The sequence below is a fragment of the Sphaerodactylus townsendi genome, linkage group LG06, assembly GCF_021028975.2.
Source record: "Sphaerodactylus townsendi isolate TG3544 linkage group LG06, MPM_Stown_v2.3, whole genome shotgun sequence".
Taxonomy (NCBI): domain Eukaryota; kingdom Metazoa; phylum Chordata; class Lepidosauria; order Squamata; family Sphaerodactylidae; genus Sphaerodactylus; species Sphaerodactylus townsendi.
Window position 1 is genome coordinate 74521144 of NC_059430.1, and position 25726 is coordinate 74546869.

A 25726-nucleotide genomic window follows, 5' to 3' on the forward strand; every position below is an offset into this window, starting at 1 on the left:
GTTTCTAATGTAAGCTGGGATGCTTAAAGATGAAAGAATGCCAAAGAACTGGGTGGAGCATACGCCTGGGGATCGTATAATTGAGGGAAGCACAATCAAATAGCAGAGTGGTCATGATTAAATGGGCTCAAGATTTAAACAAAATCGTATTACTGCAAGAGTGGGAAGACACTTTTAAAATCCAGAGTAAATTCTCAGCCAGTCTGGAATTAAGAGAAAATTTCCTAAAAATAGATGGTACTTCACACTACAGCTATTAGCCAAAATTTACACGGATAATAACTCTTCATGTTGGAAATGTCATAACAGCACAGGTTCACTTTTTCATATGTGGTGGGGATGCCCCAAAATCAAGAAATTCTGGATGAAAGTACATAAAATATCATTGGAAATTTTAAATATTAATTTTGAGAACTCACCAGAATTGTTGTTTTTAGGCTTAGGAATCAAGAAAATCCCAAATTTTAATATTGAGTTATTTTTGTATATCTCAACTGCAGCTAGAATATCGATTGCAAAAGTCTGGAGAACAGATAAAACTTCAGAACTAAAAGACTGGTTTCTTCGGATCTCGGACTACTTCTACATCAATAAGCTGTCTACTAGAATTAAAGCCTTACCCTTTTGGAAATTTCAGAAGACTTGGAAAGACTTTATAGTTTACCTGGAAAATAATAATAATGAACAATTAACTGAGAAATTACTGAATGAATCAATGATACTTTGAGATAAGCTATGAATTAATAGCTACATCGGAAAAATCAGGATTTTGATGGTTAATTCTTACCTTAGCAATCGGGGAATAAAAATTGTTAGGTCGGGGAAGTCACTTATTTTTCTTTCTTTCTTTCTTTCTTTTCCCTTTTCCTGCCTATTTCTCTCTCCTTTATGTTTCTTTTCTTGCTTTCTTTTTCTTTCTTTTCTCTTTCCCTGTCTTTTCCTCCTGGTATTTCTTGATTCTTCTTTTAGTAATTGTATGTTGGTAATGGAATAGTTTTGTATGTTGGTAATGGAATGGTTTTGTGTTGTCTAAGTGTCAGTAATGGAATAGTTTTGTGTTGTCTATGTATCACCGTTATAAATTGAAATTAATAAAAAAAAGTCTACCAAAAAAATAGAGTGGTGTAGAGATCAACATGTTTAGCAAGACCAGAGACACTTGAGTTCTAATCCTACTCTGCTGCAAAGCTTACTTGGGTGAGCTCAATTTGCTGTACAGGGTTTGTAGTGCAGGAGGTACTCCTTGCCACCGTGTGGATCCTGATTTGGTTAACACAAAGCACTCAGAGCCAATACTTTTCATAAAAAAATATTTTAGTTTATTGTGAGGCAATCACTCCTCAACAAACAAAATGGCATAGCCAATAAGAACATAGGGTCAGCTGAAATAAAGTCAATAACATCCAAAATGAAAACTGACAATAAAATAACAACATTAAGATAGTCCATGGTAGTAGTGTAGTCTCCGTTTCAAAAGGAGCAAGCAAAAATAAAGTTACCTAACATACAAGCATGCTAGTGTGACAGCATCATCAGAATCATCAAGCAGGGGGAGAAAAAGGTTGTTAGTATGAATATTGGACAACCATTATAGGAAGGATCTTGGAGTCAGGTGACATGTACAAACTAATCACACTTTGCCCATTAGCAGCAACAGTTACTATTATCTCATTATAATTATCAGGTGAAGATGGTTTCAAAGGGCCATTGGAATGTGGCCATTAGATCAATACCCTGTTTCCCCTAATATAAGACATCCCCGAAAAATAAGACATAGTAGAGGTTTTGCTGAAGTGCGAAATATAAGGCATCCCCCGAAAGTAAGACGTAGCAAAGTTTTTGTTTGGAAGCATGCCCGACGAACAGAACACAGGAAAAATAAGACATCCCCTGAAAATAAGACATAGCACATCTTTGGGAGCAAAAATTAATATAAGACACTGTCTTATATTCGGGGAAACACGGTAGTTGCAGCTGGGCCTCACTGACCTTCAGCTAACAAGCTTAATCAGTTACAGCTTGAGAAGGCTAGAAGAAGCCAGAGAACAGCATTTTATTTTGAGAACCAAAACCCTTTAAAAAATGGCTGCTCTTAAGCCAAGTTAAACACTTTCTTCACAGGGTTTTTCTGATAATAAAATAGGGAGGGGCTTCTGGCCACATATATTGTTCCATGCTCCTTGGAGAAAGGGCAAGATAAAAATATAAGATACAGAAATATACATGAGCAAATTACAAATGGCCACGTGGATTGGATACATTCACATTATATTCCCTTTGTAAAATTCCCCTTTGTATTCAGTTCTGTTGGAAGCATACATCTCATTTAAGAAGATTTTTCTGTAAAGAAACTGACCTTTAGTTAGGAAACATGAATGTGATGAAAGTTCTATGACATATTCAATTTCATTGTAAGTTGCTTCCCTTGCAAGAAAATTAGTTCACTCAGAACTAATTAACATGTCAAACCATGTTAAGGCATACAGTAATTCAAAGTGTGGTTGCTGTCACATCTCAGTCCTGGAAGATTATTATTTATTGTTCTTTTTTATTGCATTGAGCCTTTGATGCCCTTGAGACCATACAAAATGGAAAGAAAGATACAGCCCTTCTCCTGCAATGTTTTATAGAAAGGCATTTTGAATTTCAGGCCACTTCTCAACACAGTGGACAGCTACTGTCATTTACAAATAATGCCTAACATGTAAGGGTCAAGCACCTACTGTTGCATTCTTGTCCTGTATGTAATCACATAGGCGCAGTATTTCCTGACTTTCATGTGACTTCAAAAAGAGATGGTGAGATGAGGTCAATCAGCACTGAAGGCTCAGACTCGGGGTTCTCAAGTTTGTCACGACTTCCTGTCATATGCACAGTGGATACCATGGGGCTACATGATTACTTAGTTCCTTGGTTTTCAAGTGGGAAAATCTAGATCAGGAAAGACTGAAAATGTCTGCTGTAAATGCACTGATTCTTCCTAGATGGTGCTTGTTTACCTAGAGGTTTAACAATCATGTGATTAGATGTAACACTTTTGTGTGATTAACCGGGGGGCATAAATTAATTAGACAAGTCCAATATGCACTACTGATGCTTTAATTTTTTAAACTGAATAATATTCACCCCTTATCCACTAGTTTGAAAGCCTAGTTTTAAGATAAAATAAACAATTTGTTAGTATCTTCACTTTTAGGTATGAGCTCTTGAGTAAATATTTGCATTTACTTTCAGTTGATTCTTTTTTATGAAACAATTTTTATTTCGCCACCAACATTTACAGAAAAGAAGGAAAGGGGGGGTAATATAAATATAGGTGCATTTCACACAGCTCATTCATAACATGTGTAACTTGTTAAGAATGAAACTATTTCCCCCTCTCCCCCCTTGCACTTGAGAAGCTTACCCATTCAGAAAGCAGCAGCAAGTGCTGCAGCTTCTTCGCATAAAGTTGCTTTTTTTTCCTTCACAGGATGCATGTGTAGCTATAGAGGCCTATAGAGGAATCAGTACCCCAACAAGAAAAGAAAAAAGGGGAAAAATATTTTCCCTCCCCCATGCTTGGACCTTTGAATGGTGGGCAGCAAGAGATCCCCCCACAACCAACAATCTCCCACCCTGCAACCAAGAATCTCCCCCCATCTGTACATGGTAGCTGCCATTTGAGCAGACTCTCTAGAGAATCCACTCAAATAGTGGACAGAAGATGTGGGGGATTGAATGCTTTCTGCTGCCATAGTTTGCACATGCACTCAGGAAGCATTTGAAACCTGGAATTTTTCAAAAAGATTGCTAGTTTAGCTATTTTTTGTAAAACTCGGGTTGAAATAAATATAACATTTTGGGAAAGAGACCTGTGCAAAGTTCTTCCCCCAAACTGAGTATTTTCCTTCCTCAGCCCATTATGTTTGTGCTGTGCAGAATCATTCCAGAGTACAAAGTAAAAAATCTGGAAAAACAGAAAGGAAAAAAGAAGGAATGGGGAGGAGAAGGCTGCTTCTGGAAGTTCATGGCTTATGCTTGCTGATCCTAGGTTTTCTCAGAGTTTCTCTAACTCTTTCCAGCTTATCAAATTTTAAGTCTCCAGTATCTGAAGATATAAGAGCTGAGAAAAAACTCACTCTACTGCCAGAAAAATTGCTCCTTTCAGCAAGAATGGTCAGGAGCACTCAAAGGCTCAGCTGGAATGAAGTGCCATTTCCCCAGATGTCCTCAGCTTTCAGTTAATTCTAAACTTCATTGCTGGTCTCTTAATTAACTTAGGCCGTTTCTGCACGGGCATTTAATGGTGGCCTGGAGACGGCAAAAACGCCATCTCCAGGCCGCCATTCGCACAGGGGGCGCAGCTGCATCGCAGCCGAGCCGCCCTCGCGCCGGCCGGCCGCCGCGAAGCCGGCGTTTCCCCAGAGCGCTTGGAAGCGCTCTTGTTGGGGAAACGCCGCCTCGAAGCCGCTGCAGAGCGAACGGCAGCGGCTTCGAGACGCCTCCCCCACCCGGCACTTACCTTGTCCCCGGGCCTCCGGCGCGTTGCCGAGGCCTGGGGACACGCCCCCCTGGGCAGGGCCAGGGGGCGTGTCCCCAGGCCTCGGCGACGCGCCGGAGGCCTGGGGACATGCCGGGTCAGCCGGGCGCTGGCGCTCCACGGCGCCGGCTGCCCGGCTCTTTCCAGGACCGTCCGTGCGGACGGTCCCAGCATCGTCGGGTTGGCGTCGGAAACGCCGACCCGGCCGCTTCCGCCTTCGTGCGGAAACAGCCTTAGTTCTTTGAAAGCAGTTCCAGAAAAAAAAGTATTTTGAGTAAAAGTATCCCTCCAATATCTTTTGCAGGGAAGAGGGATACAAAGAATTCACCCTGTTTCTTTGCTGTTTTTCTGTCTCTATTCAGTTCTTTCTTTTCATTTCTGTCCTCTACTGTCACACGTGCTTTTCTCCCATTCTTGTCAACTCTGCCTTTTGGATAACAACCACATTTTTCTTTTGAATCAAGCAAATTAGTGCCTTGCTTCCATTTTGTGCAGACAATGAATACAGAAGAGCCAATCAGAACAAAATAACACTTTGGAAAAGGCAGTGCTGCAATAATGGATACTGCCCTCTTCCTTCAGAGGACCCGGCAAATATGCATAGCTCTTCTTATGATGTTCTTTTAAGCTAAGAAGTTCAATAAACTCCCTACAGAAGGCAGTTTTCACAATCTAATTGGTCTAGTTTGATAATATTTGTGCAGAAAGGATATTTCAGGCACTGTTCCCACATGCCACACGCTAGACTGTTTTACACTGCTTAGTATGACCAAGACACAGTTTTGTGCTCAGTACAGAATGTCAAGAATGTCATCTTCATCAACGGACGTCCCATTCCTTCCCCTGTCACCATCTGGAAAAGATAACAAGGAATAGTAGAAATATCTGCAACAGCCTCATCAATATGATTTTTAGAGACAGGACTAGAAGTGACATGCTTCAAGAACTATCTTTCGGTCTTCTTCACCAGCCACAAAATAAGGCCGCCTCTAGGGTCAACAAGGAGTCTATTCTCTCCAGATGTAAAACTATGTCTCCACAGAGCTCTGTAGGTTGTATCAATTGATGGATTTTAATTAAAATGCTTTGGGAGTCAATCTGGCTGAAAATCAAGCTATAATTCTTATTATCAAACAAATAAACAAATGTGAACTATCATAGTAGCCCTCATCAAATATCTTTTCTACTAGGTATGTTTCAGCAAGTAGGATCCAATTACCCAGTGCTGAAAAACAAAGTACCCACTATCCTTTTCCAGCCAGCATGTTTGTACATTGTGGATTGGAAAAGGGCCCCCTACTTCATTACTGAAGAGTAAAGGGCAATCTCTAGGTTTTCATGAAGGCACCTACAGTGTTATCTCTGCCAATCAAAATGCTGACCTTCAGCCAATGTGTATTGTTCATGTCATTTTCATATCTCCTAATCCACCCTTTCTGTTGATCTCTTGGGTGCCAGGTGAGGAATGTGAAAGAAATGAGGATTATTAAACACATTCGTTCAAGGTTTCTGCAGGTACCTTGCCCATTAAATATCACAGCAGGTGATGGTGTTGGCTGTATGTAAGCCCCAGGGACCAAACATGAAAATTAAGGCAGTGTGAAGCAAGGATGGCAAAAGGCAGACCTAAGTGCTCCAAGACATTTCAATTCCCTTCAAAATTTAATGCTCAAAAGACTTAGAATCATTTAAAAATGATTCAGTCACAGAAGACACAATCATTCTTCAGACAAGAGGCATATTTGAAACCGTTTGGAGTTTTGCTCTTGCCAGATGATGCTTCACAAAAGTTACTTTTCTTTACTGCATTGTTGTTAACAAAGAAAGCTGTGCTGAAGTAAATGTTTTGACTAAAGACAGACACTGGGTAATTCAAAAGAATCCATGTGTAACTGGTACTCAAGGACAAGGTATTGAAACAAGAGTGTAGAACAGCAAAAGATTTGAACTGGGTAAGATGAGGACAAACAGTAGGAAGAAAAGGAAATAATACGTAATATGTAGGCTGGGCTGGGCTGAAACTGTGCCTGTTTTTTAGGTTCATGGATTTTATTTTGTTGAATTGCTGAAAGAAAGAAACCAGTGAGAGGCATGAAAGTAGGGTCAGAGTACCAAGTGTCAGGATTTTAACATCAAAGGAAAAAATTAAAAGGAGAAAAATCTCCTTTTTGATTGCCATGAGAAAATCTAGAGTAAGTTAGAAACACACCAGAAAACATTCAGTACTAGGCTTGCCAGTTTCCAGGTGGGGCCCACATAACATGTGAAGGCAGCTATGCAGACTTAATTGCCTGTTGCAGGGGTCTCTAACCTTCTGAAAGAGCATAATGGGCACCACCACAAAATGGCTGCCATTTGAGCCATTTGCAAAATGGATTGTTGCTTCAATCACAAAAAAAGTGTGCTGTTGAAGAATAGTTACAAAAGACTGGAAGGTCTCAAAGTGTCTTTCTGACATAGAGGCAACTATTTTGAAATGGATGCAAAGGTGATTCTCCAAGGGTCATCTAAAATACCTCTTGCACTGAGGTGACAAAAAGCCAGAACTGGTGCTCTGTTTTGGGGAAGAAGCAAGTGCCCACCAGGAGCCACATCAATGGATGCCATGGTGTTGATATATAGCCTGCTGCACATGGGTCATCAATGAAATCTGACTATTCAGAAACGTTAACAAATACATAATCTGTAGAATCAAAGCATCAGAATCCTGAAATAAGTATGTCATGCCGATAAGAAGAAGAAGAGTTGGATTTAAGTTCCCCCTTTCTCTCCTATAGGAGACTCAAAGGGGTTTTCAAATTCCTTTCCCTTCTCCCCTCACAACAAACACCCTGTGAGGTAGGTGGGGCTGAGAGAGCTCAGAAGAACTGTGACTAGCCCAAGTCACCCAGCTGGTATGTGTTGGAGTGTATAGGCTAATCTGAATTCCCCAGATAAGCCTCCACAGCTCAGGCAGCAGAGTGGAGAATCAATCCTAGTTCCTCCAGATTAAAGTACACCTGCTCTTAACCACTACGCCACTGCTGCCTGTTTCTCCATTGTCAATTAGCATGATGTACATGTAGCCACCAGATAAACCATTCTGTTTCATCCTGCCAAATGCCAAAAACAAACATCTTACCCATCAGAGATGTCTAGTAAAGATTATGTTTAGTAAAGGTAAAGGTTATGACTAACCAGTTCCCCATGTCCACTGAATTGACTGATAAACTGAGGAAATCCAGTAATGAAATCTGTTTGTCCTCCATTTTTATCCCATGTCTTTGTACTATTTTTTATTGCTCAGTTTTTCTATATGGTTAATTATTTATCTCAGGCATATCCCCTTTTTGCAATGCTTAATGTACATGGTCTACATCTTTCATGCCTTGTATATTATCTCCAAGAGTTAACTAAAACTCTTCTGGGGCATTTTGAAAGATGCAGGAAATCCATTCAGTTGTAATGATTTCATCTTTTGACCATTTGTTCCTTTCAAATATTTTTGTAGTCTCATTTTCTTGAAATAGATGACAACTGATGCCATTCTCAATGACAAACAGAGCATGAACACTTGATTACATGTCACTATAATTTCAGAACCAGCCAGGGTTAGGAGGTACACAGTGGCATGCATCCACAAGTAACTGCTGCAGGTAGAAAGGATTTCCATTAGCTAAGCACAGCTTCCTCACCTCTGCCCTCCAGCTGCAGCCCAGAAGTCTCCCTGAAATATTGTTGCTGGGGAACAAGGTAAATTAAAAAAAGGTAGTATTTCCAGGTAGGGCCTGGAGACCTCCTGAAGAAAATGACTGCTTTGAAGGGTGGAGTCCATGGTAATATACCCTGCTGAAATCCCTCCCCTCCCTCAAACTGTGCCTTCTGCAGGCTCCACCCTCCCCAAAAAAATCTCCAGGAATTTCCCAACCCAGAGTTTGCAATCCTAATAAGGGAAGTTGGAGGTCTGCTAGAAGAATCAGCAAGATTTCTCCCCTTCCATCCACGGAAATCAGCTAATGGATCCAAGCCACTACGTGAAATACCTACACTTCATTCATTTCCCTCCTTGGTTCCAGAAATTCTATAAGGTACAGAATCAGAAATGAACGAACTATTTAGCCCACCATGAACATGGTTCATGGTTTCACATGACCTCTGAACACAGCTTTTGTCTAGGATGTTCAGCCTAGAAAACTCTTTAATCCTGGATTTATGTGTCTAGATAATACAATAACATTATGCTGCTAGGCAATCGGAGGGGCAGTTTGAATGTTTGCATTTTAAAATTCCAGAAATACAATTTTAAAACAATTATTGCTCCCCTCCCCCCATTTTGGCATTTGCTGCTTTTACGTGAAATGATGTACATGACCTTAGATAGCATTATCTGTTCTTGGCTGGTGCACAAAATAGATTAATCTTCATTAATAGCTGTGTCCTTTAGAGCTCTACGGAATTCTTTGCATCTGTTTATTTCTCCCTACTCTCTTCTTCAGTGGCGAGAGATTGCCTGATGTTGCAAGCTGTTAGTTTGCCAGAAGAAACTTTTGTTCTGAAGCCTAATCATGCCCACTGAAGATTAATTGTAGTGGATTAAGATTATATCTCTGGATTCCATCCAAATGTTTTCCAAGCACAGGATGACTCTGCATGGGTAAGAAAACCATTATAAACTATGTCATTCCAAGTACAACACACTGGATCTGCATCAAAAATGGATACTGACCAAAAATGACTCTTTGGGTGGTGGTACCTCACCTTTGGAATGGCCTTACCTTTTACCTAGAAGTTAATTAGCCTTTTTAAGCTATGGTCAGCTCCTAACCCAAGAACTGTTATATCAATATCATTTTAGCCAATACTGTTTTAGAAGCAAAGGAGAGAAAATCATCATTACTAAACATTTTATAATAGGCTATGGAAAGCATTTTCCACAACACTAGACATTTTGGCCTCTACTTCACTCCTTTTTCTTTCTACATAATATTAACATAAAATTGGATGGAACAACACAGCAGCGATCTAGTAGGAGAGGGAACAAACACCGGGTTTATGCAAATGAATAACTGGCCTTCTGCTCTTTTCAGGTTGTTCTTGTTTTGCTCCATTGCTGACAAAGGAGCCCCCTTTCTCTGCTAGACAGGATTATTACTTTCCAGCGATGTGCAGGTTTCATTGACAAAGCCCATGACTCTTACATCACCTGTAGTCCATGTATTCGTAACATTTTTAGTTGATGGCAGTATTTTTTAACAGGAGGACAGAACCTAACGGATAAATGAAGAGCAATATGGGACATTGCTGTGAGCTGTACTGAATCCTTATAATGTTACAGCACTAGGGGAAAATGTCAGATACTTCATTACTGCAATAAAAACTATTCAGTTCTTTAGCCAGCTGGCTTATACTGAGCCATAGCAATAAACGTGTTCCTAGTGAAGAACTGAAGCAGGTAGTTATATCAAATTAATGGAACTGTATCAGTAGCTGTTAACTTGTAGCAACAGTTTCCATAGTTCCATACCTAAGGCATTTGTTTTATATGCAAAAAACAAGGCCAGGCATTGAAACATATAGGTTGCATACCTCAGCCTGCTATGGGGTCAAATACCAAGAAAGTTTCTAGTTTAGTCCAAAGAAGAGTTATCCCTTTCAAAGTCCATTGAACTGAGCTCCATGGATACATCTCTACTTAGGATTGTGGTGTTAGTCACACAAAAGTGAATGGCTCCCGTGCAATCATTGTCCCTCTAAGTTATTGCCTTGTCTCTTTCTCCCCACCTCCCAGTACAAAAAATTACTTTTGTTATTGCTGAAGTTTCTAAAATGGAATTTGTATTCTAGTTCAGTATTCAAGCAATCTTTTCATGTATGGCCTGTATATTAAATGTGGACTACTTCTGCCTTCCAGAATGTCCAATATAACCAGAAAGTTGATATATTTTTATTGTTTTAACAAAAACAATCAAAGTATATTTTTAGGTCTTTCTCAGTGAAGAATTGAGTTTGTCTCATTTTTACGTAGAGCTGCAAGTCTGAAAAGTGATCAGAAGATTGAGAGAACTAAACTGCTAGCCCCTTCGGAAAGCGCTTTCCTGTATTACCTCCTGCAGATTAATTTGATTTTATCTGTTTTGCAATGCTGAGCTAGCTAGGGAACACATATACCTTTGTGTAGTGAAACTGTGAATGCACCATCCTTGGGAGATTATGCATTCTGAATATTAATCATGCCTCTGGAATTCTTCATGACATTGTTTAGAATGCTGCACACAATCAAAAATATATACTTGGCCCAAATTAGCAGACATTCGTGTCATGGACCGCTGAAAGGTCTCCACGTTAGTGGGCAACTTCAAGTTATGATCAATCTTCATAGCAATGCTAAAATATCCCCAGGACTTGTTCACATGGCTCATGGTAATTAGGTTGATCACTTTTTCTCCTCTCAAATGAAATTCTAGCTCATTCCTCCAAGTATAGCAACATGTAGGTCAGTATCAAAAATTACTTGTTTCAGGGAAATACAAAAGTTTTGGGCTGATTAAATTTCTGTTCTTTTTCCTCTCCCAAAGGTCAATTTGTCATTTAGCTGGATTCTGTTTCCATGCAATTTCTGTTACTGGGAAGAGCAGAAATATCCAGAAACAGGGAGTATGTCCTCTCCAAAGTATTTGATTACAGGAAAGGTATACTTTAATTTGGTGCTTTTGGGTAGTACCTCACAATCAGTTCCTCTAGGGATGATTCTACAGATTTCAAAGAGAGATTTTCACAGTCATAAGCATAAGCATTTTTATAAGCATTTTTACTGTCATTGTGCACGCACAACGAAATTTACAGCAGCATTCCTCGATGCACACAATTTCAGACTCACACATCATCCTCACTTTCCCTTCCTCCACCCATCCCTACACAGCCCCAAACACATCAATACGAAGCCGCAGAGTTTAGCATAGCCACAGCTCTGGAGTAGAAGCTGTCTCTAAGCCTCTTTGTCCTAGTTTTGAGGGCCCTGTATCACAGTCTGTGGTTTGTTGATTGCAGCCACAGAAATGAAAGAAAACCATAATTTTTAATTTGTTCAGAGAGACGTCTAATCCATAGTAGATTCTCTAATCCATTAGTAGATTCCCTACATCTTTCATACATGTTTTTATTTATTTGTTTGTTTGTTTATATCCACCTTTCTCCTCAATGGGGCCCAAAGTGGCTTACATCATTCTCATCTCCTCTAGTTTTATCCTTACGATGACTCTGGCCCCTTCCGCACATGCAGAATAATGCATTTTCAATCCACTTTCAATGCACTTTGAAGCTGGATTTCACTGTGCGGAATAGCAAAATTCACTTTCAAACAATTGTGAAAGTGGATTGAATGTGCATTATTCTGCATGTGTAGAAGGGGCCTCTGTGAGGCAAGCTAGGCTGGGAGTGTGTTAGAGGCCCGATGTCACCAAGCACTTTTCCATGGCTGAGTGCGGAAACCTGGGTTTCTACTATTTCTACTATGGCTTTATCATTATTAATTTAATGACCGGATCTCTTTTATCCCACATCCCAATGCTAGTACTAAGGCCTTCTCTCTAATGTGCAATGCATCTGATCAAGGTGATGCCAGACATCCCCTCACCCTGCAGGGGACAAAGGCTGGAGGGGAAGAAAGACCGCACCCTGACCCAGCCACTGTGATCTAGGGTGTTTCTGAAAAGAGCCAAAGGAGAGAAAGCATGCAGCAAGGCCTGCCAAGAAACTAGCAGCCATATGTCTCCAGTAATAACAACTTTACCTTTAGCGAGACTCTTCCTCACCACTGTGACCATGCCCTGTATCATAGCCATATACAACTCTTAATTATGTCAAGTCACAGCTGGACCTAAAAATGTGGGTCTACAAGCCTTCAATAGAGTCTTTTTTCTTTTTGCATCCGCTGTTTCTTTAACTAACAGAAGACTTTTTTCTCAAATTGTATGTGTGATTGCGCTAGTGTTCATTCTCTCTCTCTCTCTCTCTCTCTCTCTCTCTCTCTCTCTCTCTCTCTCTCTCTCTCCCCCCCCCCCCCCCCCGGGCTACCTGTCCCTTGAGGGTAGTCCAAGACCTACACACATTTGGCACGTAACATTCTACCATGCCACCTGGATCTATTTTTTTGTGGCCCTAACCTCTTATACTGGATCTCAGGTACCCTAGGTTGTATTCTCATTGAGGGTAAATTCAGAACAGACAAAAGACTGTACTGCTCTCAAGAAGTAACTGAATTGCCATTGGGATGTAGTGGTGACTATTAATATCGATGGCTTTAAAAGGGGATTAGACATAGTGCCTTAGGATATGTCCATTAGTGGCTATTCTCCAAGATGAACCTCTATGTCTAGAGGAAAAAGATTTATACAGTCTGAAGAGAAACATCTTGGCCTTTGGGCTAATGTCAAGTGAAGTATGTCCAGAGGCAGTAAAATCTGAACACCAATTCCAGGAAGCAACATGGGGGAGGGGGGTGGGAGGCAAATATTTTGTTAGCCCTCAAAGGTATCTGGTTGGTCCACTGTGTGAAAGAGGATTCTCAATTAGATGAACCACTGGCTCAATCCACCAGGGCCTTTTTATGTTCTCTCTTTCTTCACATTTTATGGTGATTTAGTAAGTCTGCTACAGGAAGCTTTCTCTATAGCCTCCTCTCTTGTCTTTTTTCTTTAACTCGCCTTCTCTCTGAGTGGAATAACTTGCTCACATTCTTTGTGGATGTCTACATTTGATTATTTTTATACCTTTATACTAGTATAATTTTCCTTCATCCATGTATAGTATATGGTTTCCAATTTTGAGTTCACTGGGTCTCTCTGTTTGTTGCTCCATGCATTCAGGCCCTGTGGTAATGCTTTGATATGCAGTAAAAGATCCCCATGACCCTGTGGGTCATAGTTCTGAACTGGCATTTATAGAGCTACTGTATCTTTAGAAGCCTTTCACAGTAATAGGAGATTTTGTTCCAGCTTGAATAAGTGTTATAATCTGGAACAGCAGCTGTACAGTTAAGGGTAAAAAATAAGGGGATGTATAAGAGAGACAGTTTTCCTACATTGGTTTTCTGAAGCTATTTTGTGAGTAGGGGCTCTTACACGGAGTAGAAGTATATTTGCATGGACACGTCTGAAGAAAACAGATTTCTGACACTATAAGGTAGGTTAATTAGATCTCATCCATTGCAAACTCAGGCTATCTGATATCCTTTGAACCATACTAACTCTAACGTTTATACAATCTCCAGATGTCAGGCCACATTTCAGTATGCCTGTAATATTATGTATACTAGGTTTTCCTCACTCCAGATTTTCATATTGAAGATGGTGTAATGAAATTTACATGGGTCATTAATTAAATAATGTGATTGCATCTATAAGATCATTTAAAACCCTTGATGAATTGTGTAGCACTGAAAAACAGAACTTTCACACAAGACCACATGAGGATGTTTGCTTTTCTTACATACTCATGCTATAATTGCCCATTTAATGCTATCACAAGCCTTAATGTGCGAGATTTTTTGATAACTCATTAACTTTTAATGGGAGAAAGGGTGAGGCATGCAATCCCACAAGATTTCACAATATGTCTTCATTTGCCTTGTACAATAATAAGCTTATGATTACTCTGAGCCATTACTCTCTACTTTGTAATGGACTCTCTCACACAATTTTCAACATATGTCCCATGGGAAACATTAACTTCTCTCACCTACTCCATAGAGATGACCAACTGTTGGAACCAGTTGAAACATCCACAGTTCCTAACTGAAACCACAAGAATTATTTAACTGCCTTGTATGTTTCTGCATTTTTTTTTTTGCTTCTAGCTTCCTAAATGAAGTTTTATTTCAAAGAATCAAACTGGTTGTTGTTTAATTTGTTCAAAAGATCAGTAAGTTCTGTTCCAGTATCAAAACTTGAATGATTATTTGATTCAAAATGTCAAGACATTACTAAGCTAACAGAAACACTTGAACTCTTTTCAGAGTTTACACTAGGCTAGGGAAAGATACAGCACTGGCTACTTTAATTGATCAACTCCATTGATCAACTCCATCTGAATATAGACAAAGGCCTTGACTTTTTCCTGCCCCTAGTAGATTTACCTGTAGTCTTTGACACAGTGGACCACATTGTTTTGTTGAAACCTTTAGAGAGAGAGGTAGATATCAGGAGATACACTTTAAATAATATCTTATGGATCAGACTCAAAGTATATCAGGAGAGATACTTTAAATAGTACATTATGGCCTGGACTCAAAAAGTTGCTGTTGGAGACAAATTGTTATCGGTATGGGTGTTGTCCTGTGGGGTTTCACAAGGTGCAGTCTTATCCCCCATGCTTTTCAAATTCTATGTAAAGCCCTTATGAGAAACCATTCATAGTTTTGAATCCACTGTCATCAGTATGTGGATGTACTTTATATCCCTCTGTACAAGTTTCCTGGGGATGTGGTAGAGTTATCGAACCACTGCTTGACTGCTGACAGTAAACAAATTGCAACACAACCTTGACAAGATGGAGGTAATAGGAAGCCTGAGGTCTTGAAGCACATTGTACTCCCCACTTTTGATGAGATTCAGCTGACTTTTGCACTGACTTACATTATGTAATCCACCTTAAGTCTTAGTGAGAAAGATGGACTCTTTGTAAATATAAAGGTTTATTTCTGTCATCACAGCATTTCATTTGAAAAGCATGTGGTTCATCTATGGAGGAATGTTTAACATTTCATTTCTAGATTTGGACCACACAAGTATTAATATTGTTTCAAATTTATACCATCTACAAGGAATGTTGTAAGAACACCTGGCCATATCTTGGTCCTGGGGCCCTGCCTAGCAGCCTGGGACTCCTGACAGCTGCCAGCAATGGGCCTGGGGTTGTGGCAGCGGCAATACTCCCCTCCTGGCCTCCACAAGTAAGCATTGCCAGTCCTGGGAAATACTGCAGATGGGGTGCGTATGGAATTCAGGTGCCAGCCAGCATCAGGCACATTATTCTTTGCATCAATAGGGCAATTTACACTGAAGGAACTCTTTGGCTCTTCAGTGCCACCACTATACAGTGGCAGAGGATAGTACTGCAGCCAAAGCACAAGAGGTATCAGGTGACAGAAAGAGTCAGTCACACAGGTTCCATGTGGTCCCAGTTATTCAGGCTCAGATTGCATCCCAGTTAGATCATTGCAATGCACTCAGAGGGAGTACCTTTGAAGGCTATAGAGAATCTCCAGTTGGTAGAACATCCAGTTGCAAGGTTATTAATTGTTATGCCAAAGGGGTGTATATTACATCAATTTCATTGGCTCCCAATCCAATTCAAAGAACATTTCAAAGTTCTGGTACTTAACTTTAAAGATCTAAATGGCCTGGGGCAGGTAATCTGACTGACCACCTTCTCCTGTCTCCACTTGTCAAAACATTAAACTTTATCCCAGAGGCTCTAATCTGTGTGTGTCCACCATCTCTAGTGAGGCAGGTGAGCACTAGAGAGAGCATCTGTTCTGTAGATGCACCTCACCTGCAGAACTTCCTCCTTGTTGTGATTTGCTGACCACCTAAGCTCTGATAATTAAGACATTAGGTTGAGATATTTTGGTACTCTGAAGCATAAACAGGGATTTATTATGCTGGTTTTTAAATCTCATGAATAATTTACAGCCATGTCTGGCTTGAGTCTCCACCCTAACATTTTTTATACTTTATTCTCTCTAGTGATGCTTATTTCACTGCTGCAGTTGCGAGGTGGTTTTTTGGGGGGAGGGGGTTAATTCCTGCATTGTTATATCTTTTATTTGATGTGAAATTGTACGTTTTAAATGAACTGTCTCACAAACCTTTGGTTGAGAGTTTTAAAGTATATTCAGGCCCTTTCCGCACGGGCGTTGTATGGCGCCCTGGGGACGGCAAAAACGCCATCCCCAGGGAGCCATTCGCACAGGGGGCGCAGCTGCTGTGCAGCCGCGCCGCCCTCGCACCGCCCGACCGGCGCCAAGCCGGCGTTTCCAGAGCCAGCTTGGAAGCGCACTTTCCTGGAAACACTGGCTGGGAGCCGCTGCTGTGCGAACAGCAGCGGCTTCCAGGCGCTTCCCCCCCCCCCAACTCCCTCCCGTCACTTACCTGGTTTCCGGCCCTCCGGCGCGTTGCCGGGGCCTGGGGACATGCCCCCTGCTCTGCGACACTGAAGCAGGCGCGCAGGGCAGGGGAGGTGTGTCCCCAGGCCCCGGCGATGCGCCGGAGGGCCGGAGACCAGGTAAGTCTACCGGGCAACGGTGCTGCTCTTCCCGGTTCTTTCTGGGACCCTCCATGCGGACGGTCCCAGCGGCGTCAGGTCGGCATCGAGTACACCGACCCGGCCGCTTCCGCCTCCGTGCGGAAGCGGCCTCAGATTGGCTTCTCAGTCTGAACTGCTTGTAGAATTCTTATCCTTACTTGTACTAAACCAATCACCTGCCTTCACCTGGACAAAAACACTGTTGCTTTTTATTTTACTCTTACAATAGCCAAGAGCTTTTATGCATGCAGGGATTACCTTGCAAATGTGTGTTTCGTAGTGGATTTTTTTTCTATATGGTTTTCGTTTACAGAATGGGCATTGCTTCTGCTGCAAAGTTAATCCCACAGCCAAGCTTGTTGTTTGTCTAGAGTTTAGGGAAGACACTGCTATTTTTTTGCATGGGCCAAAAGGAAAGCTGGGACGAACAAGGAAATTCAAAGGAGGCAAATGCATGTTAATTCCCCTTGCTTTCCCTTTGCTTTTCCCTAAAACATCACACTTTAACTAATCTCAGAAACTACAGGGAGAGTCTGACCTGAGTGTGTGGTGAGTTCTGAAGAGGAAAAAACATGTGCATAACCAAGAATCCAACCCCAAAGGAACATACAGTGAACATGAAGGCGATCAAATATGTGTAATCAGCCCAAGAGTATGCCTTTCCTCTTGTTTTTCTTTTTGCTGTAAATCCCTTTTTTCCTCATGAATTAGTGGTGGAGCATCTGATTTGCATGCAGAAGAAGAACTCAAGTTCAGTCTCTGGCATCTCCAGTTTTAGAAAGTATCAGCCAATATGTAATGTGAAAGAAATCCATCTGAGACCCAAGAAAGCTCATTCTAATCCAAGCAGACAGTTCTGACCTTGATAGACCAATAGTCTGGCTCGGCCTAAGGTAGTTTAAATAAGAGGACTACAGATTGGTAGGGCATCAGCTTTGCATGCCAAAAGTCTCAAGTTCAATCCTGGCTCTCCAGCCAAAAAAGATTGATAGTAGGTGATGTGACTGGAGGACTTTAGGCAATATCCTGGAGACCAACTGCTAGTCAGAGCATACAATGCTGATCAGGAAAATGGATGATCTGAGTCATCTGACTCACTATCAGGCAGCTTCATGTGTGCTGACAGAGATACATCATAATAACTATTCCCACCAATGACAGCAATTTTGTATGCAGTGAAATTAGCTTTCTGTAATACACCTTTTGCAGTGTGGAGAAGAAAGGGACACATGAATGGCAATTCCATTTTTTCCCCAGGACTTGCTTTTCAAATTATAATGAAGAAATATTGGAAACTGATTCTAGTTTCTGTGTTTCTTTCCCTTCCTGGGTAGAAGATCAGCTGCTTCCCTGAGGGTTTTTTTTTTTGGGGGGGGGGGGTATCCTTCTTTCACAGAAGGTGCTCCCATCCCTCAAGGCACTGGGGCCTTGGTCATCCATGCTGGTGGTAATAGGAGTTTATCCCAAGTGTATTTAGCTATGCTATGGATTAATAATATGCTGGGGATTGGCTGGGTGTGGTGATTCCTTTCTCAGTGCAGGGTGTTGTACTAGGGAGATTTTGAAACCCAAGCTCCCCTTTCATTTTGTTCTTCATTAGCATGTAACATTCTTGCAGCTGACACCTAAGGGATGCAGCATGCAGTGAAAGCAAGGGCAAAATTCCCATTGATTGCAGAAGAGCTGGAATAAACTCCTGGGGAGTCACCAACATTTTTTAAAAAAATGATTGCATAATAGGTATACTCCATGGCTCATTAAAAATTTGGCCTAGGGCTCATTGACACAGCTGCTTTGTGCAGTAATGGGAGCATAAAACTGCGAGAGAGAAAAGGTGCTTTAGAGAAGTGAGGGTTTTGTGTGTGTGTGTGTGTGTGTTTTGGGTATTGCTCCAAAGATACTGCTATTGCTAGTGTGATAGAGGTTGTTATATGTATACAGTTGTTCCAACTGTCCATTCTTGCTGTCCTTTGCACAGAGCAACAAGCAATGACCAAAGCAACACATAAAACAAAGCACTAAAAAGCAGCCCAGCTTTCACACATTATAAGACAACATAGAATCAATCATATTGTATTGCTAGGACCCTTTAGAGCAGGGGTCCCCAAACTTTTTAAACGGGGCCAGTTCACTGTCCCTCAGACTGTTGGAGGGCCGGACTAAAAAAAAACTATGAACAAATTCCTATGCACAAATGATTGTAAAATGTTTGATTTCACCTTTCAGCCTTTCTGTCATGGTCTATTTTTAGAACAGTGACCAAAGTATGTCAAGTACAGGGTGGGCTCCAAATATTGTTGGGGAGGCTGTGGAATACCTTCCCCTGTAAAAAAAAAAAAGCAGAACTTTCCCAATGAAACATTCCATCTAACCCAGGATCAGGAATCTTCCTGGGTTCTTTCCTCCCTAGCAGCCAGCGAGCGATTCGCCAGCCTGGCTGATGCCAATGGGAGTGAGGCGGAACAGAAAGCCTGAGAGCAACACATGGAGTAGCTGAGAGGAAGGTGGAGTAGGCATTGCCACATGTAAGGTTTCCAACTCTGGGTCAGAAAATTCATGGAGATTTGGGGATGCCATCATGTAATTGCAATCAGCAGCCGTTGGGGCCGGTTCCTCCTCTCCCTCGAGCCCCCACTGCACATGAATGGAGCCATCGCTGCCATGCCTGGCGGGCCGGATAAATGCCTTCAGGGGGCCACATTTGGCCCCCGGGCCGTAGTTTGGGGACCCCTGCTTTAGAGCCCTTCAGTACAAATCAAGGGACCCTTTAGGACCCTTCAGCTCCCAAAAGCCTTCTTAAAACTTCTTATGAAGGTCAAAAGAGTTCTGTGCTCAAATGGTCTTTGCTGAGTAGGATCTTCCACAGTCCACGGTGATATAGTGGCTGGTTTCTGGGAGACCCAGGTTCAAATCCCTACTCTATTATGGAACCTCAGTGGCTGCACTTGAGTCAATTACAAACTCTCAGCCTTACATACCTTACAGAGTTGTTGAGAAGATAAAATAGAGGAACAAGGAATTATGATGTAAGCTTCTTTTGTCCCTATGGGGAAGAAGGTAAAGACACAAATACATACATATACCGTAGATACTCTTCTCTAAAGCCTGCTGCTTCCTGACACCTTTCCTCTGGAACAACATATTTCCCAAAATCATCTTTGTTTAAAAGAATGTAAGGTGAATGCTCCTAGACCAAGTCAAGCGTCCATCTAGTTCAACTTTTCATCTACCAGAGTGACTTGCCAGAGGAAAAAGACCACAATCAGAAACTAATAGCCTTCTCATTGTTTCTTCTGCAGCAGTGGAGTATTCAGATACTTTCTCTCAGAGCATCAATGTCCCATTTAGCCATTATTACTAAGAGCTATTGATTTATTTGAAGATAATCCTCCGTTCCGTGAATATACCTAGGCATTCCAACTTACTACAACAAAGCCCATACCTTAATGACACATTCAGAAATACTTTCTTCTGCCAGTTCAGAATCTGGTGCCAGTCAATTTCATTGCATGATGCCTGATGGAAGAGGGAGAAAAACTCTCTGTCTACTTTCTTCCTAACTATTCATAATTTTATAAAACTGCATGATCTGCAATGATGATTCCTTGCTGTTTTTAAGATTCTTCATGAACAATTATGATTTACTATTTTACATTCAAATTATTTTTCTCCTGGCAATTAATACTCTAATACAAAGAATCTTAGGTACAAAGAGGAACAGGTTTAACTAAAAAAATCATTTGAATACAATTTCTTTATTATAATCATTTATACCCCAGCTTTCTTCCTAATGACAACCCAAAGTTGCTTACAACATAATTCTTCCCTTCCCCATTTTATCAACAATAGCCATGTGGGCTGAGATATATTTATGTATTCAGATTTATTCCCCGCCTTTTACAACAGTCGTAGTGCAGGTTGCAATAAAAACCATAATAAGTAAGTTAATCTTAATTTTAAAGCAACCAGAGGCTTTTGTGTGGTAATGGGAGGAGGGAAGAAAAGTGGCCTACATTCCCCCACCCCAGTTGCATTTGGAAAAAAAAGCCTTCGGTTGCTTTAAAATTAACTTACATTCAGGAGAGCAGTGCTGAGGGCAAGAGGAGACAGGGATGGGGATAATGCCAGGGAGAGTGCTATTTCCCTGGCCTATCCTCACCCCCAGTCTCCACCCAACCACAGTGCCACTTGCCTGAAAGTAAGTTAATTTTAATGTTAAAGCAACCAGAGGCTTTCTATTTGTAGTGGGGGAGGACATTTACAACCTTCCCTCACCAACACCCCAACTCTCTCTCTTCCCCTTCCTCTCTCTTCCCCCTTTCTTTTCCTTCCCTTTCTTTTCTCCCAGCTTTCCCTTTCTCTCCCTTTCCACTTTCCTCTCTCTTCCCCTTTCTCTTCCATTCCCCTGTTTCTCTCCCATTTCCCCATTTCTCTCTCTTCCCCATTTCTCTTTCCCCCTTTCTCTCCCTTTCCCCTCTTCCTCTCTCTTCCCTTTTCTCTCCCTTTCTCCATTTTCTCTTACTTTCTTATCTTTCACTCTCTTTTTCCTTGCTTTCTCTTTCCCCCCTTTCTTTCTCTTCCCCCTTTCTCTCTGAATGGAGGATAAACTTCTGGATAGTGAAGGTGATTTCCTCACTGGCAATTAATCCTGGGATAGTCACCCAGAATATCCAGGTTCCTTGAGATCTCCTCACAGCCGAACCATGGAACACAGATCAGTCCCATTTCTGGCACTTCCCCTCCCCCCCCACCCCATCACGGGTTTCTCCTGGACCCGCTTGTATATGCACCTTTTTGAATAAATACTGCAATGGGAGCTAATAGGAGATGGGGGCTACACATTTGAGGGTCCATAACTTTGGCCCCCATGAACCAAACTTCACCAAACCTGGGTGATATCATCTGGAGGATCTCCTAAAGGTACTCTGAAATTTTGGTGCTGCTATCTTAAGAATTGCACCCCTGATAGCAGGCACTCCCCCCTCCAGGGGCATGCCTAGACGTCTTCACTAGAAACATGCTGCAGTGAGGATGATGGAACCTGGATGAAAAGGTGCCAATTCTTTTGAAACTTGGTTGTATATAGATTAAATTTTCAGTGGGAATTCAGCGAATGTTTGAAATCAAGATCTTCCAGTATATGTGGACAGTAAGTTAAATATGAGCAGTCAGTGGGATGTAGTGACAAAAAAGGCTAATGCAAGTTTGGGGTGCATCAATAGGGGTATAGCATCCAAATCACAAGTGGCTGAGGCAAAGGCATACTGCGTGAAAATGGTGCCCAAGGCATGACTGGCTCCCTGTGTCATCCCCCCGCCCGGCTCCCTGCACCCCACTCCTCACTTACGGCAGCCAGCATGGAGGCGAGGTGGGCGGGGTGGGTGGGGTGGGCAGCTCAGGTTGGCGGCTCAGGTTGCCATTGCAGTCAGCTCAGCTGGCAAGCAGTGCCCTGGCACAGAGGGAGTCACCGGGTGCTGGCTGGGTTGCCACACTGAAAGAGAGGCTGAGTGCAAGGACACAACTGGCATCCAGTGCCCCCCCCCCCACATAACCAAATGGCGTGCACCCGGGAACATGGGATACCACTGAGGGGGGCACAGTTTGAGAGCGTGCCCCAGGCACCAAAAGTAGGTAGATATGCCTCTGAAGCATGATGTGGTAGAATCTGTCTCTTGCTGAATAGTTTTCAGGCAGGCTGGATCACATATGACTTTGCAGAATTCTTTTCAGACTGTGCAAAAGAGGCTGTTGTGCTTTTTTCAGGCTGTGTGACTGTGGTCTGGTAGTTTTTGCTCCCAGTGTTTCACCCACATCTATGGATGGCATCTTCAGATGTCACTGTAAGATTCATTTCTCTCTGCAACAGTGTGGAGTGATTGTGAGGTGGGGTATATGTTTTGTCACTTCTGAAGATTCCAGTCATAGATGTGGGTGAAACACTGGGAGCAAAAACTAGCAGACCACAGGCACTCAGCCAGCCTGAAAAACTGACAACAATCAGTTGATTCCAGCTGTGAGAATACATTGTGCAAAGGGGTTTTGATGCTTTAGATATGTAAGAAGAAGAAGAGTTTGGATTTATATCCCCCCTTTCTCTCCTGTAGGAGATTCAAAGGGGCTTACAATCTCCTTGCCCTTCCCCCCTCACAACAAACACCCTGTGAGGCTCAGATAAGATGAAAAGTAGGTTACAGCTGCTCTGGGATTGCAGACATCCATCTTCATTTTCTTCCAATTAATTTTCAGAGTTGCTAGATGCCAGATCCTGGCTTGTAAATTCTTGCTTTGTCTCCTGTTAATTCATTGTTCTTTTTGCTTCCATTGAGTGTTCCATACTGAGCAAGACTGTACTTTAATTTTAAGCATTTCTGTGCCTATGATTTCACCATTTTCAAGGCATTTAGCTTCAAGCTATCTCCATTATACAACATCTTTCTTCATTTTTAGGGTTGGAAGGAATCTTCTGTCTCTTCAGAGCTCCAAACTAAAATTAATCATAACCACTCAACTGATAGTAATCTACACACTTAGCATCTATAATCACACTCCAGTTTTAAATAATTATGAAATAATGATACTGGCCTTTTTAGCTCATTCAGTGCAATAAGTGACTAACCCTCAAAGGTATTGTCCTGTTTGACAAAAGGTCTTCCTCCAAATTAACATTTTTAATGGGGTTTAAAGGGGATTTAAGGACTACAAAACCAACATTTTCTCAAACTTTTTTTACAACATTTTTCTTAAACTTTTGGAGGATTTTCGAAATGCTGAAAATTGTTTTTGTGTAATCCAAAGAATGGTTAATCAAACTGTGCTTGTGAAGCAGATTTTTTTGTTTTATTTTTATGATTTCATTTTTATTGCACCTCCTCCTCTAAGTAACTCCCACCTGCATTTTATGTTCACAACCATCCTGTAAGTTAGGGTAGGCTGAAAGAGGGAGAGAGTGGTTGACCCGGGATCTCCTGATGGACTTTAATAGCAGAATGAGTATTTAAGTCTGCATCTCCTAGATCAGGGGTCTGCAACCTGTGGCTCTCCAGATGTTCATGGACTACAATTCCCATCAGCCCCTGCCAGCATGGCCAATTGGGCTGATGGGAATTATAGTCCATGTGTGTCTGGAGAGCCACAGGTTGCAGATCCCTGTCCTAGATCCTAGTTGAATAGTTGAAGCATTACATCACACTGTCACCTTTCCCTGGGCTACCTCAATCCCTGAAAACTGTGTGGGATGCAGTGAAAAAGAGACAGCTGCAAAGATTGTGCCCCTTTGTCCTAAAGTTCCCTTCAGCTCACAAAACAGAAGTCTGGATCTAACCTGCTGGTCTTTTATCTTACGCAATGCCATGTGGAAACAGAAGAAAATCATGTTTGGAAAGCAGAATGTTTAGCAATTCAAAAGCTTCAAATCACATTTATCTTCCAGTCTTTTAAGAAGCATAACACATAATGCACATTTCCTGCTAAACAATTTTCAATGGGATCCCACATTCTTTACAATCTTTACAATCTTTCTTTACAATCTTGGTGACTAATTGTACACACACACACACACACACACACACACACACACACACACAGAGAGAGAGAGAGAGAGAGAGAGAGAGAGAGAGAGAGAGAGAGAGAGAGAGAGAGAGAGATCAGCTTTTCACATTGTTCCCCCTTCTCTATTTAATCATCACAACACCTCTTGAGGGTAGGTTAGGCTAAAAGACTGTGATTGGTCCAAGGTGTGATAGATGGCTTTCTAGCAAATCCCAGCCTACAGAGGCCGTTTCCGCACGAATGCGGAAGTGGCCAGGTCGGCGTACTCTACGCCGACCCGACGACACTAGGACCGTCCGCATGGACGGTCCTAGAAAGAGCCGGGCAGCCAGCGCTGCGGAGCGCCAGCGCCCGGCCGACCCGGCGTGTCCCTGGGCCTCCGGCGCGTCGCCGAGGCCTGGGGACACGCCCCCTGGCCCTTCACCCCCCCCCCCCCCCCCCCCCCCTCCTCCCCACCCCCCCCCCCCCCCCCCCCCCCCCCCCCCCGGGCGGGGGGCCCCCCCCAACTCCCCCCCCCCCCCCCCCCCCCCCCTCTTTCTCCCCACCCCCCCCCCGCCCCCCCCCCCCCCCCCCCCCGCCCCCCTACCCCCCCCCTGCACCCCCCCCCCCCCCCCCTCCCCCCCCCCCGACCCCCCCCCCCCCCCACCCCCTCCCCCCCCCACCCCCCCCCCCCCCCCCCCCCCCCCCCCCCCACCCCCCCCCCCCACCCCCCCCCCCCCCCACCCCCCCCACCCCCCCCCCCCCACCCCCCCCCACCCCCCCCCCCCACCCCCACCACCCCCCCCAGCCCCCACAACCCCCCCCCCCAACCCCCCCCCCCCCCCCCCCCCCCCCCCCCAGCGGTGCAGGGCAGGGGGCGTGTCCCCAGGCCTCGGCGACGCGCCGGAGGCCCGGGGACAAGGTAAGTACAGGGAGGGAGGGGGGAAGCGCTGGGAAGCCGCTGCCGTTCGCACGGCAGCGGCTTCCAGCCAGCGTTTCCTCAACAAGTGCGCTTCCAAGCGCACTGGGAAAACTCCAGCGTTGGGACGGGCGGCCGGCACAAGGGCGGCGCGGCTGCGATGCAGCTGTGCCCCCTGTGCGAAAGGTGGCCTGGGGACGGCGTTTTTGCCATCCCCAAGCCGCCGTTTATGGCCCGTGCGGAAAGGGCCAGAGGGTGTACAGTTCTGGGCACTGCAATTCAAGAAGGATATTGACAAGCTGGAACAGGTCCAAAAGAGGGCAATAAAAGAATACATCTGAGAAAAGAATACATCTGAGAAAAGAGAACAACCTTATGACAATAGATTAGGCTAAGAGGTTGTGATTGACCCAAGGTCACCTGGTGAGCTTTCTTGGTTGTGCAGGGGTTTTAAATCTGGTCATTCCAGATCTAGT